Raw genomic sequence first — 16,615 nt, forward strand, 5'->3', positions numbered from 1 at the left:
TTGTCCTCTGTTGTATGGGCGTATTCAAGGCGCGTGGTTCAGAGAAACATTAGAATGTGAATAGCACGCTCAGCGCGGGGGCGTGGTCGCATTAGAAGATAATGAAGGGAGAAATGGACATCACGTTGTATTCATATGGATTACTTTACCACAGAATATTTGTTTTTGGCAGCACTTTTTAGTTTAAAAGTAGACATGTGAAGCTTTCTATAGATAGATCTCTCATGTCTCTTCGTTGAGTATTCACTGAGTTACAGTTAATTTTAATGATGCGTTTGTAAATGAAGATCAGCGCAGACAAAGGCTGCAGACAGCACACCTTGTTTGTTATCTTTATTTTATAAATACACAAAGTTTTGTTGTTATTATGTCTGTATACAAAAAAAGGACCCGGCAGGACATCCATGAAATTCCTTGCAGTGCCGGGCCTGATGATCAAGAAGGCTCCCACAGAAACCTGTGATCTTGGCTGCCTGATGCCGGAAACAAGAAGCCGGAATAAGGGCTATCATACCGGCTGGACATAATGCAGACGAGTGTTTAGTAAACACTGTAAATGAGCACTGCAAAGAAAACTCATAGAGGATTAGCACACACATAATTTGATACATATAGAATAGAGAATAGAGATACATATATATAGAATGGGTTTTATACTCACCCACCCTGGTTCCTGCGCTGGAGTCCCACTCCCTTTTACGTAGTCCAGACCATCAGTAAGGTGGTTACTATGAACATAAAACCAACCAAAACATCATAGGTCCAGCATAGCAGACTGTTATGCATGAAGTTCCCAATTAACCTCAGTCAGGTGGAGAGCTGGTTTTTATAGGGGAATTAGGGAGGGGAGGATAAGGGCCGATGTAAAAACCCCCAAAGGGAATGAGTAGATACCTAAGTATCACTCTGATTTGGACGAGAATGCTGCCTCATCAGGATCACATCCCTTAGGTCTTGCCTACCACCCCGTGACTCACGATTCCTCTTACCCCTACCCGCAGGTGGGGGAGGAGCACGAGTCACGACACTAGCCTTCTGTGCCCGTCACTGATCCTCAGATCGAGACGGACCAGGACCCCTATATTGTTCGGGCTCAGACCTGGACCTTTGTTGAATGAAGGATTTGAAGGTAACTGAGCGGGCCTTCGCCTCCCTGAACTTCTCGACTACCATCTCAACGGAGGTACCGAAAAGTTCGGAAGGCGAAACGGGAGCATCGAGAAGAAAGACCCTTTCTTTGTTTCCTATGTCTGCCAGGTTCGCCCACAGATGTCTCTCCGTTACCCCCATGGCCGCCATTCATTTGGTTGATATACAGCTGGAGCAAAAAGTATTTGAACCTTTAGATTTATATCTATATTGATCACAAAAATAGATTTAATAAATGACACAGAAATAATGAAGCATTTTCAAGTCTTGAACAGACCATCCAAACATTCACAGTGCAGAGCAGAAAAAAGAATCATTTAAAGAAGATTATCAGGATATTTTTTCAGTCCATTTGTCCACAAATTGAAGTTCAGCAGAAGTTTTGGTGATGCAACTGGACAACAGCCCAAAGCACTGAAGTAAATAAACAACAAAATATCTTCAACAGAAGAAAATTTGCTTTCTGGAGTGTCCCAGTCAGAGTCTTGACCTCAATCTGATTGAGATGTTTTGGCACGACCTCAAGAGGGCAATTCACAGCATCAATCCCAAGAATTTGCAGTTTTATATCCAAATCCAACAGTTCACATCATGATAAATCAGCATCAGTCAACACTGTAGTGGCAGCACTGTGTTAAAACTATTTTGTCATTGTTTGTTGTCAGCCTGTGGAATAAGTCTTCAAATGAAGTACTAATTGTAAATGATCCTTTGGTTAACCTTTTATTTATTTTTAAGTCATTTTTTTAGAGGTTTAGATTAATTCTAAGATGTCTTGTTTTAAACAAGGACAGAATTCTATTTAGGCTGTGCTGTTTATCCCTAGCGCCCCGCTCCACAAGTCCCTGTCAGGAACGATTCAGCGGGTCATCAGTTTCGGGCCTGCCACTGTCATGTGGCCCTCAATGAAGTCGTCAGTTTGTCTCAGTGTCAGCTCTACCCTGGCCTGGCCACATGTGATAAAGCCTGCGCGGATCCTAGTCCTCACAAGTTGACACAGAACAGAGTTGACATGCCGTTCAGTAGCATCTCTGCAAAGCACATTAAGCAATTCACACTCCTCACCACCCATCCTCTAGATGTGCAGGTCAGATCATGACCAATCAAAGCATTAAATGCCTGTCTTCAAATGGACAAGAAAATATTTGAAGTGGAATGGAATGCTAACTCTGTATACATCAAAGCATTCTATGGAATTCTTTGAAAATGTAATGTACATGAATAATTTAATTTGTATCAGATCTACTCCTGAATATTTGAGACATCAAAGAATCCAGTTGCTTTTAAATTGAATGTACATCAAAGCATCCTATAGAATTATTTTATAAATTACATCAATTTGTTCTGTTTTATTGTTTTTGAATTCTAAATGCATCAAAGGATCCTATGAAATTCTTTTAATTGAGTATATTTTAATTGATGTATCTGCACGTTTACTCCACTATATTTGTTTGTGGTCATTACATGCTTGTTTTAATTTTATTTTTATCCATCAGCATGATTGGGTTGGGAGATAGTAATTGGTCTTGTGACGTTCTTCAAATCTATATTTGCTTAGAAAACTTTAACCGCCAACTGCTGTTAATCATGGCTGCTGGAAGCGCATTATTCAAGATATCCATTCAGTCGAGTTATTGGATTTCTGCTTACTAAATAATCTTTACATAGGCTAGCCTATCTACAGGAGCTGAAATTAGTTTAGTTTTTTTGACATTTTTGGTCAATTCTACATACATCAATGGATTCTATATGATTGTTTTTCAATTCTAAGTACACCAAAGAATCTTGTTAAATTGTTTTTAACCCTCTGAGGTCTAAAGGTATTTTTGGGGCCTGGAGAAGTTTTGTCATGCCCTGACATTTGTGCTTTTTTCAGTTGCTTATAAACATCTAAATGGCTAAAGTCTAATATCACTGTAATCAGCACAAATTGGGCTATAATAATTTTAGAGCAGCATGTATGTACATGATTGTGTTGTATGAGAAAACAATGTTTATGCGTGGTTAGTGAAAAACTAAAAATTTTAAATCTCTTGAATAATCATAAAACACATACAGAACGTTGGTTCCCGGGACTTTTGAGAACTTGTAGCCTAGAATTTTTCTTTCTAAATTATGTGAAAATCAACTTGTTTACTCACACACAGAAAACAATATATTGATTTAAATTTTCTAAGACACTTTTTGTGTAGAAAGGGTCTATGCGAGAGGGTGTGAACTATCAGCATTATATTGTGATTTACACCTGAGAAGACAAAGGTTTTCAGGTTTTCAGTGTTTTCAGTGTTGAGAAGACAGTGTTTTCTCTACTTCCTGTTGGCCTTCTGTATCAAATTGTAGCTCCGTGTAGCTGTTTTTATTTTATTTTTTCTCTAGAATCTTTATCTTACTATCACTCTCTGTTTTTTAAAGTGTTTTTCACAAGTTCATCAAACAACCGCAGTAAGAATATTTCATCAAGCACGGTGAGTAATGGCTTCTCCCGTCATTGTTACTTGCACCTCTTGCCACATGTACAGTTTATCTATCCCTGTCGCTGATGAGGGATTCACATGTGATAAATGCAGGGAAATAGTTAGGCTGACAGAGAAGATTTCAGAATTAGAGACACGGATCCAAACTTTAATTGAGGACAGTAAGAATGTTAGGGCTCTAGATACGGCTTTGGATGCGTCTAGCTCAGGGATTCCTGTACATTGTTCGGTTCCGGAAACAGAGCCCCAGCAGCAGGGCAACTGGGTGACAGTGAGGCAGCGTAGTCGTGGGTCAAAACACCGCTCTTCTGTTCCGATCAAAACATTAAACAGGTTCTCCTCACTCAGTGATGCACCCACTGAGAAACCTGATGAAAGTGCTCTAGTTATTGGTGATTCTATTGTACGGAACTTGAATATAGAGACACCAGCCACCATAGTCAAATGTTTACCGGGAGCCAGAGCGCCTGACATCTTGGCAAATTTAAAAGTGCTGGCTAATGCTAAACGTAAATACAGTAAGATTGTTATTCATGCCGGCGCTAATGATGTTCGACTTCGCCAGTCGGAGATCACTAAAAATAACATTAAAGAAGTGTGTGAACTTGCAAGCACGATGTCAGACACTGTAATATGCTCTGGTCCCATCCCTGCTTACCGTGGTGATGAGATGCATAGCAGATTGTCATCACTCAATGGCTGGATGTCTAAGTGGTGCCCACAGAATAACATAGGTTTCATAGACAATTGGACGAGCTTTTGGGGCAGACCTGACCTGTTTAAAAGAGATGGTCTTCATCCCTCCTGGGGTGGCGCCACTCTTCTCTCTAGAAATATGGCAAATAGTCTTAGTGTTTATACTTGACTAACTGGGGCCCAGGTCAGGAAGCAGACAGACTGGCTAAACCGACTGTCTGCTAGCTGCCTCCCGTCACAGAGGTCAGTTAATTCTCAGCACATAGAGACTTTTTCACCTAGATATCACACTATAGAGACTGTGTCTGTTCCCCGAACTAGAAAAAACAAAAAAACGTCCAAACCAAGTTAAGATTAACAATTTAATTGAGGTTCAACAAATAAAAAACAGAAGCAATATGGATAAACAAATAATAAAGCTTGGCTTATTGAATATCAGATCCCTTTCTACGAAAACACTTTTTGTAAATAATATGATCACTGATCATAATATAGATGTACTCTGTTTGACAGAAACCTGGCTAAAACCTGATGATTACATTATTTTAAATGAGTCCACCCCCCAAGATCACTGTTATAAACATGAGCCACGTCTAAAAGGCAAAGGTGGAGGTGTTGCTTCAATTTATAACAACGTTTTCAGGATTTCTCAGAGGACAGGCTACAAGTATAACTCGTTTGAAGTAATGGTGCTTCATATAACATTATCCAGAGAAACAAATGTTAATGATAAATCCCCTGTTATGTTTGTACTGGCTACTGTATACAGGCCACCAGGGCACCATACAGACTTTATTAAAGAGTTTGGTGATTTTACATCCGAGTTAGTTCTGGCTGCAGATAAAGTTTTAATAGTTGGTGATTTTAATATCCATGTTGATAATGAAAACGATGCATTGGGATCAGCATTTATAGACATTCTGAACTCTATTGGTGTTAGACAACACGTTTCAGGACCTACTCATTGTCGAAATCATACTCTAGATTTAATACTGTCACATGGAATTGATGTTGATGGTGTTGAAATTATTCAGTCAAGTGATGATATCTCAGATCATTATTTAGTTCTTTGCAAAATTCATATAGCCAAAATTGTAAATTCTACTTCTTGTTACAAGTATGGAAGAACCATCACTTCTAACACAAAAGACTGCTTTTTAAGTTATCTTCCTGATGTATCCAAATTCCTTAGCATATCCAAAACCTCAGAACAACTTGATGATGTAACAGAAACTATGGACTCTCTCTTTTCTAGCACTTTAAATAAAGTTGCTCCTTTACGCTTAAGGAAGGTTAAGGAAAACAGTTTGACACCACGGTATAATGAGCATACTCGCACCCTAAAGAGAGCAGCCCGAAAAATGGAGCGCAGCTGGAGGAAAACAAAACTAGAGGTATTTCGTATTGCTTGGCGGGAAAGTAACATATCCTACAGAAAAGCATTAAAAACTGCTAGATCAGATTACTTTTCTTCTCTTTTAGAAGAAAACAAACATAACCCCAGGTATTTATTCAATACAGTGGCTAAATTAACGAAAAATAAAGCCTCAACAAGTGTTGACATTTCCCAACACCACAGCAGTAATGACTTTATGAACTACTTTACTTCTAAAATCGATACTATTAGAGATAAAATTGCAACCATTCAGCCGTCAGCTACAGTATCACATCAGACAGTGCACTATAGACCCCGTGAGGAACAGTTCCACTCATTCTCTACTATAGGAGAGGAAGAATTGTATAAACTTGTTAAATCATCTAAACCAACAACATGTATGTTAGACCCTATACCATCTAAGCTCCTAAAAGAGGTGCTTCCAGAAGTCATAGATCCTCTTATGACTATTATTAATTCCTCATTGTCATTAGGATATGTCCCCAAAACCTTCAAACTGGCTGTTATTAAGCCTCTCATCAAAAAACCACAACTTGACCCCAAAGAACTAGTTAATTATAGACCAATCTCGAATCTCCCTTTTCTGTCCAAGATACTAGAAAAGGTGGTATCCACACAATTATATTCCTTCTTAGAGAAAAATGGTATATGTGAGGATTTCCAGTCAGGATTTAGACCGTATCATAGTACTGAGACTGCTCTCCTTAGAGTTACAAATGATCTGCTCTTATCATCTGATCGTGGGTGTATCTCTCTATTAGTTTTATTGGATCTTAGTTCTGTGTTTGACACAATTGACCACAACATTCTTTTGCATAGACTTGAACACTTTGTTGGCATCAGTGGAAGTGCATTAGCATGGTTTAAATCGTACTTATATGACCGCCATCAGTTCGTAGCAGTGAATGAAGATGTATCCTATCGATCACAAGTGCAGTATGGAGTACCTCAAGGCTCAGTACTAGGGTCGCTACTCTTCACGCTTTATATGTTACCCTTGGGAGATATCATCAGGAAACATGGTGTTAGCTTTCACTGTTATGCTGATGATACTCAGCTCTATATTTCTTCGCAGCCCGGTGAAACACACCAATTTCAAAAACTAATGGATTGCATAGTCGATATAAAAAACTGGATGACGAGTAATTTCTTACTGCTAAATTCTGAAAAAACAGAGTTGTTAATTATAGGACCTAAAAACTCAGCTTGTAATAACCTAGAACACTGTCTAAGACTTGATGGTTGCTCTGTCAATTCTTCGTCATCAGTTAGGAACCTAGGTGTGCTATTTGATCGCAATCTTTCCTTAGAAAGCCACATTTCTAGCATTTGTAAAACTCCATTCTTCCATCTCAACAATATATCTAAATTACGGCCTATGCTCTCAATGTCAAATGCAGAAATGTTAATCCATGCATTTATGACCTCAAGGTTAGATTATTGTAATGCTTTATTGGGTGGTTGTTCTGCACGCTTAGTAAACAAACTACAGCTATTCCAAAATGCAGCAGCAAGAGTTCTTACTAGAACCAGGAAGTATGACCATATTAGCCCGGTCCTGTCAACACTGCACTGGCTCCCTATCAAGCATCGCATAGATTTTAAAATATTGCTTATTACTTATAAAGCCCTGAATGGTTTAGCACCTCAGTATTTGAATGAGCTCCTTTTACATTATAATCCTCTACGTCCGCTACGTTCTCAAAACTCAAGCAATTTGATAATACCTAGAATATCCTTTTCCTATTTGGCGCCCAAACTCTGACACACTCTTGCAGTTTAAATCTAGATTAAAGACCCATCTCTTTAACCTGGCATACACATAACATACTAATATGCTTTTATTATCCAAATCCGTTAAAGGATTTTTAGGCTGCATTAATTAGGTAAACCGGAACCGGAAACACTTCCCATAACACCCTATGTACTTGCTACATCATTAGAAGAATGGCATCTACGCTAATATTTGTCTGTTTCTCTCTTGTTCCGAGGTCACCGTGGCCACCAGATCCAGTCTGTGTCCAGATCAGAGGGTCACTGCAGTCACCCGGATCCAGTACGTATCCAGACCAGATGCTGGATCAGCACCTAGAAAGGACCTCTACATCCCTGAAAGACAGTGGAGACCAGGACAACTAGAGCCCCAGATACAGATCCCCTGTAAAGACCTTGTCTCAGAGGAGCACCAGGACAAGACCACAAGAAACAGATGATTCTTCTGCACAATCTGACTTTGCTGCAGCCTGGAATTGAACTACTGGTTTCGTCTGGTCAGAGGAGAACTGGCCCCCCAACTGAGCCTGGTTTCTCCCAAGGTTTTTTTCTCCATTCTGTCACCGATGGAGTTTCGGTTCCTTGCCGCTGTCGCCTCTGGCTTGCTTAGTTGGGGACACTTCATCTACAGCGATATCGTTGACTTGATTGCAAATAAATGCACAGACACTATTTAACTGAACAGAGATGACATAACTGAATCCAATGATGAACTGCCTTTAACTATCATTTTTGCATTATTGACACTGTTTTCCTAATGAATGTTGTTCAGATGCTTTGACGCAATGTATTTTGTTTAAAGCGCTATATAAATAAAGGTGACTTTGACTTTGACTTTGACAAAGGCCCGCATAATGAGCTGCATAATGAGCCTTTCAGTCAGCTGTGACTGAGAGGGAAGAGTTACAAGAAAGAATATGAGGACAAAATAAATGTATATAATTTTATGTTTGTAGTTTATTTAGAATATATTTAATTATCCCACAAAATAATTTAATATTCACTTGCGAGTGCAGATAAACAGTTTATTGGAACAATCAAAGCTGACTTTCAAAGCTGATTTTTTTGCATCATTAGAAATCCTTTTAATAATCTGATTTTCAACAAAAAAATAAATAAATAACCTTTATTGTTATTATTATCATATGCATCAAAGGATACAATTGCTATTTTAATTATTCATACATCAAATGATCCTATAGAATTCTTTTTTTAATTCTACATCAAGTGATCCTATAGAATTATTTCTAAACTATTTCAACATCAAAGGATCCTATAGAACTATTTCTAAATCCAACACATATCAAAGGAACCTATAGCTGCTTTTAACTTGTGCATACATCAAAGGATCCTATGCAATTGTTTGTAAATTTTACATTCATCAAAAGATCATTTGGACCTCTTTTGAAATTATGCAACAATCGATCTTATATTACTCTCTCTAAATTGCACATATTTCAAATAACCCTATGCACATAACACTTTTCAAAGCATACAAATAATTTCAAATAATAATTAATAATTTCTAATTAATCAAAAGATTCTATGCAGTTGCTTTTGCATTCTGCAAATATCAAAGGATCCTTTGAAAATGTATCTACATATTTTCTTTACCTTTGTTATATTTCACTCTACCATCACTGAGTATAACATATTATGCTAACATATGCTACAGAGCAGCAAGTATGGGTGAAGGTTCTTTTCTGTTTCATGGGCCACCTGCTAAACTCAGCATCCATTGTCCCTTATGACCTCTCTTTAAATCACGTGGCTGCGGTTTTGTGTCCTCTCCCACTTACTGAAGGTTAAACTGTCAACATTCCTCTGGAGGTGTAAAGTTGGCAGAGTTATTTCAGACAGAGGGTGGAAGACAAGAAACATTAAGTTCAAACAACAGATTTTGTGGTGCTCTTACAGACACACATTCACCATTCGATTCACTTAACACAGCTCTGCGATAAACCCTTGGCTTTGTTGTCAAATGTACACAGTTTATCTGAAACGATCATTATCATCTGTAAATTTTTGTAGGCACATTCAAATGAAAAAAAGTGAAACAACCTAGAATGCATAAAACATGAATTTATTCACCAGACAATGTCATTCATTTTGAATTCTATGTGTTGATTCAACGCAATCATCTGTATCTTATGTCTATCCTGCAGTGAAAATCAATGCATGTCAGAAGAGAATATGTTATTTGGTTTATCTTCGATTTTCACACCTTTAAATATATTTCACACCTTAATTTGTAAACTAGCTCTAAGGAAATTGAAATCAGATTCCATCTAAGCAGCAAAGAAGAAGTTATGTATGTGAAGCAAGGCCTAGATCCAGTAGTTTAAATGTTGCTTGTAATAGTTTGATATTAAAGGGTGTTTGTTAAAGATGATGGGATTGGATTTCTGGAAATAAATGACTGCACACGATTTGTGCAGCTAACAGAGAAAATTTACCCACAGCATTAATGCTGAACACAGTTGCACAGTGCAGTTTTCCATGTTGCTGGTTTGTTTAGACTGCCAAATTATCAAGGATGCAGCAAACTACATCAATCTGGTATGCTTAACATTAAAAGGATAGTTCATATTATTAATATTATATTATTATTTATAAGCCTAATTTGCATTAAAAAAGTCACTTTGTCAAATAATGCCAATGACTGAATTTACAATAATATTTATCAATTACTCCCAATGAAGTATCCCACATTTAGTGCTGAAAATACTCCCAATGATGTAATTTTACCTGTTCAAACCTAAATAATATAAATAATAAATAATACCTAAATCTAAATAATATGCAGAGACATATAATATATATGCATGCTTTATTTCCACTCTGAATTAGATGTAAATGATAATCAAAAAAAAAAAATAACAGCTTCGGATCATACTAAAATCATGTATTGAAAAATATATACTTTAAATGTCAGTTGACCCTTAGCTAAAAGAAACCCACCCCCACCCCCAGTTGCTACATACGCTCTCATGTTTTAAGAAATTCCAACAATAAATTTCAAGCAGCACATGATCCAATCATGTCTTCCTCTTTACTACTTGTAGCATGAAATAAACAGGAATGAACATCAGAAGGTATCTGTTTCAACCATGGAAAACCGTAAATACACATTTTTCAATTCCACCTACATTAATCTAACTATCCTGTTTTTTGTTTTAAGTTCGTTGGCAGATTTGGCATTATGATTGGTTAGATCGCCTGTCAGTCAAACTCCATGTTAAGGGTCAATTACAACATTGGTTTTAAAAAGTAGTGAAAGCCATTTAATTTCATATATAAATTTGTCATTTTAAACAATCTTGAAAGAAAAAGTAGACATGAAATGAGTACATCACAATACGGAATTATAATAGTAAATAATATTGAGTGCACACCTCAAAAACAGCTATTAACTATTCACCCTTCTGTATGTGGACAGTTTTCTTGATTATTGGATTACTGATTAACAAAGTGATTTTGGCATTATGCATCAATGTAAATCTGAGATTAAGTCATGATTATTTAATTTGTAGTTCATTTGCATATCCGTTTAAGTAGTCCCATTCACTCTTACAGAGTAAATACATTGTGTGTGTGCACGTTTATGCTCTTGACTGTCCTCTAGTATGCTTCCACGAAACGATAAAAAACATCCATCATCTCTTGTCCCCCTGGTGTAAAGGAATAGGAGGAGGGTGAACACATAGGATAATCAGATTACCAACTACCCACAGGCTACAGCAGTGTAAGAACACTACCTGGACACCTTAGCACTTTCCCCCCCAAAACTTGAGCGAGGGAAGGAGGGTTACACATGCTTTTAGCAAGTGCTGTGAAAGCCTGTGTGGAGTCTCAGTGTGACATTCACATCCAGGGAAAGTGAGAGAAAAGGCTCATTAAACTTCCAGCTGGTTTTATCGGTGAGATCCCTCTGAAGCTGTCGGATGACAAGCATGGAAGAGCTCCTATAGATCTGACTTCTAATTATGACCACATCCGAGCAGGAACTAGGACATTTTTGGAAGACTTTAAAGGGATAAATCACCCAAACCCTGACCACTCTTTTGCATATAATGAAAATAAATCAAGCTGTCAAGCTCCAAAATGACAAAAAGCATAATAAAAGTGATTCATAGTACAGTGCCAACCACTGATATTGGCACCCTTGGTAAATATGAGCAAAGGTGGCTGAGAAAATACATCTGCATCGTATATCTTTTTGATGTTTCATTCAAATAATACACAAAATTCTAACCTATCACTGAAGTAAAACAATTGAAATAGGGGGGGAAACTCACATTATTAAATAAATGTTTTTCTCCAATTGTTGGCCACGATTATTGGCACCCCTAGAAATTCTTATGAGTAAAATAAAGTATATTCCCATTCATATTTACAATTTTTTTAGCACACCAAGGTAAATAGAAGCCTAATGGTTAGAGAGTCAGACTTGTAACCCGAAGGTTGTGGGTTCGAGTCTCAGGTCCAACAGAATTTGTTGGTGGTGGGAGTAAATGTAGGGCGCTCTCTTCCACCTTCAATACTACGATTGAGGTGAGACCCTGGAGCAAGACACTGAACCCCCAACTGCATAAATGGCTGCTCACTGCTCCGGGTGTGTGTTCACGGTGTGTGTATGAGTTCACTGCTGTGTGTGTGCACTTTGGATGGGTTAAATGCAGAGCTCAAATTCTGAGTATAGGTCACCATACTTGGTCACATGTCACTTTTTTTCATTTTCAAATTCCCTTAATAATCCATCACAAAGAGTAAAACCAAAGAATATAGTTCAGATGTGCAGAAAAGATTGTTGAGCTTCACAAAACAGAAAGTGGCTGTCAGAAAATAGCAAAAGCATTTCAAATCCTCATTTCCAACAGCAGGGCAATAATGAAGAAGTTCCAATCAACTGAAGATATTATTAATCTGCCTGGAAGAGGATGAGTGTTTATATCATCCTAATGCACTGTCAGGAGGAGAGTTTGAGTGGCCAAAGACTCTCCAATGATCACAGCTGGAGAATCACAGAGATTAGTTGAGTCTTGGGGTCAGATAGCCTAAAAACAGCCTCTACATCACCAAATGTTGTTCGGGTAGGTTTCAAGAAAAATCCTCTTCAAAAACTCCAGCATATTCATTTGTCAAACATGATTGGAACGTTGAACAGGACTGACTTCTATGGTCAGAAGAAACATAAAAAAGAGCTTTTTGTCAGCAAACCCATCAGATGCGTTAGGTGCAAACAGGGATAAAAAGAACCCTATGTCCACAGTTAAATATACTGCTGCTGCAAAAAGTAGCTCCTAGTGACAAAATTCTAAGAAGAAAAACCTTAGAAATGTGGGCGTTTACTCTTAAAATTAAAGAAAAAATCCTAGTAAAGACAAAAGTAATTCAGAAAGCATCTTAACCCTTAAAAGAGGTCTTAAGATCAAACTTCTTAGGAGCAAAGACGATGACTTTTAAGAGGCTTAAGAGTTTCTTTAGCAGAGGAGAAAATGGCAGAAAGACGAAGAGGCAGAAGAAATGTGTTGCAGACAATGGATGACATTGAGTTAATAAGACGCTATAGATTAGATCGTGGAGGGATCATGTTTGTGACTGATCTTATTAGAGACGTGCTAACATCTCCAACACAGCGCAGAAATGCCATAGCGCCAGAAATTAAAGTAATCACTACATTACAATATTTGGCAACTGGGAAAATGCAACAATGCAATAGTGATGATTTGGGTCTGTCACAACCTTCTGTAAGCAGAGTGATCACACAAACAATTACAGCACTTTCAGAACATCTTATTGTGTCGCAGTTCATTTCATTTCCACTGGACATTCCCACCTTGCAGGCTCAAAAAACTGCATTTATGAATATGGCAGGCTTATAGGTGCACACAAGCAGGGGGAATGAACCGTTAATAGTTTGTGCTATACGCTCCCATGTCTGCTTCTTGTCCCTTGCTGTGACACCCAGCCCCAAATTTTTTGTATGATACATTAAAACCAACATTCAAACCGCGCGTTAAATAGGACAGCAATCACTGCAATTGGAGTGGAACAATTTTTATCATTCTAAGCCAATCAAATACCTTAAAGGAAATTAAAAGCATGGTAAATAAAAAAAATGATTTATATACACACATATAATGTGTGTGTGTGTGTGTGTGTGTGTGTGTGTGTGTGTGTGTGTGTGTGTGTGTGTGTGTGTGTGTGTGTGTGTGTGTGTGAGAGAGAGAGAGAATGGTCGAATAGGAAAAATTACGCATGTAAATTCAAAGTGAGAATTAGAATAGACCCTATACTTAAAATCACTCTTTTTTTCCTTCTTGGACAACCAACCAATCACAGTCTTGAAAAGATTGTGTCATACATAGCAACGGGGTCAACCCCGCCTCCTCACTAAGATGAAAGTTTTTGTCTTTTCCTTACTCAGAGTTGCTCTCAGATCAGTCCCGAATCGCTCTTAAGCTAAGACTCCTACGTAAAAGTTTTTAAGCTAAATTAAGAGTTTTCTGAGAGGATTCTTAGAATCTTTATGAATACGGGCCCTGGGGCTTGTTCAGTTATTGGCATCATGGATCCTATCAAAAACCAACACATAAAAAAATCTAAACCTGACTGCCTCTGTTAGAAATTTTATAATAGGCCGTGGTTGGATCTTCCATCAGGACAATAATCCAAAGCAAACATCAAAATCAAAATCAATCAATCTATCTATCTATCTATCTATCTATCTATCTATCTATCTATCTATCCATCCATCCATCCATCCATCCATCTATCGATATTATTCTCAAGATTCAAGAGCTTTATTGTCATATGTCCTAGTACAATGAAATTCTTACTTTGTTTATGTTTCGTGAGAATGACAGGGTAGAAGGGGAACAACCATAACACTAGGACAATACAATACAACATAATATAGAATATGATGATGCTCCATCAGGTAAAGTGCAGAGTGCCATTGAACAGGCTGATTGTCCTGGTGATACAGGTGGAAGTGGCAGTGGGTTTTAACTATTTATCAGTCTAATGGCCTAGGGATATAAACTGTTCTGGAGTCTGGATCTTCTGGCCACAGTGCTTCAGTACTCTCTGTCTGTCTGTCTGATTGTGTCTGTCCATCCATCATAAGAGCAGTACATATGACTCATGCATTATATTCCAAGTCTTTTGAAGTCATATAGTAGTTTTGTGCAATAAATAGACTTAAGTTGAAATTCTTGTACTTAATTAGAAAAGTGGCTATGATTCATGCACTAATTGTTCTTTTGTGTCAAATCTCCACTTGTAGAATGATTTGTTGAAAATATTCTAAGGATATTCTTGTGTTCTACAAAGGAAAGAGGTTCACATGGTTTGAAAATGATGTGGGGGTGCGTAAATGAAAGAAATGTCTTTTTTGGGGGGTGAACTGCTCCTTTAAAGTGGAGATGAATGTTTAGTGTGAGAACACATGGTGAATTGTACTGACAGACGCTGAGGTTCGTAGGACATGCCACATTTGTCCCTAAATGGGGAGAGAGTATGAAGAGAGAGCAAAAAGCACACAGCACATGCTCTAGGAAATGGCAAGTAAAAAAAAGACACCAGATTCCCGGTATAGAGCTCATTATCAGGCAATCTTATGATTACAATGTATTTCATCACCTTGTGTTATAATAAGATATTTTAAGATGTGTATTCACATTCTTCTGTGTTTGAATATGACACAACAGCACTGAATGCAGATCATTTATGTGCCACTATAATCAATCCAAACTGCTGTTTAAAAACTTGGGGTGAAAAATGTGTTTGACAGAAGTCTCTTGTGCTCACAGAGGGTGCCTGTATTTAATCAAAACATTCTGTAAAACCGTAATATTGTGAAATATTATTACAACTTAAAATCACTGTTTGTTTTCCTGTTGAATATGTATTTAAAACATAATTTATTCCTGTGACGCAAAGCTGAATTTTCAGCATCATTGCTCCAGTTTTCAGGGTAACCCTTCAGAAATCATTCTAATATGTTTCTTATTATTATCAATGTTCAAAAAAAACAGCTGTGCTGTGTAATAATTTTGTGATTTATTTGAAAGAACTGTCTTTAATGTCACTCTTCAGCAGGTCAGATGAGTGTTAGGAGTGTTTGTCAGCAGGAGACCTTTGATGGCCTGATGGCTCAACCTCAGAGGTCAACTGCTGAAGCAAACAGAGTCACTGAACAACCTCTGGCCCGTGAACGCACTCCTCCTTAAAGATTGTGTGTCACATTTTCCAATTTCTCCTTTACACTTATGGTTTTGCCATTCATCTTATTGAGGTACTGGAATTCAGTAGTTTTAATCAAAGTACACAAAACAGTTCCATCATGAATCATGTAATCATTTACAGGCAGATTTAAATGATACATTATTCAAATTTTGGCTTTTCATTTGTGAGGATTTCACAGATGCAGAACAACCACACGTGATTTTATTTTATTTTTCCTACTGACCCAACCCTCTCAAGAAAAAATATAATATCAATCTTCGAGAAGATTAGTTCTCATTGCAATGTCTCTGAATGCAGAATCACATCAGAGCAACAGATCTCATGGGTTTCTCTGGAGACTCATATCAAATTGATCATTTCATATTTTACATCTGCAAAACAGTTTTCCGTATTCAGAAGGACTCTCACAAGCATCACAATCTGTCATTATGAGTTGGGAGAGAGAGATACACTGCCCCCTAGTGTCAGACCATCAAAGTGGACATTAAAAGGTGGGGTAAAAATTGCTCTTCATGATCATTTCTACATAAAAATTCAGGAATATGACACTCATCTAAAGTAATATTGCAGATTAGTTTATATTGCATGTGCAAGTAATCTTTGCTTAGTGGTCCATCTATCTATCTATCTATCTATCTATCTATCTATCTATCTATACTTTGTTCCAAATGAGCATGCAAATAAAATAAACATTCAGATTTTGTTTTTTCTTATAAAGTGTTTATTTGTTTTATTTCTCATATCTTTGTAGAAAACTGGTATCAGTCTCAGACAGGATTGTTAAATAGTTTGCAAAGTCTTCTTAGGTAAATGGAAATCTTACTTAGCGATTGATAACTGACAAAAGATTTGTGAGTGATTTACACCACAGAAG

This window comes from Carassius carassius, chromosome 49 (assembly GCF_963082965.1).
Source record: "Carassius carassius chromosome 49, fCarCar2.1, whole genome shotgun sequence".
NCBI classification, from domain to species: domain Eukaryota; kingdom Metazoa; phylum Chordata; class Actinopteri; order Cypriniformes; family Cyprinidae; genus Carassius; species Carassius carassius.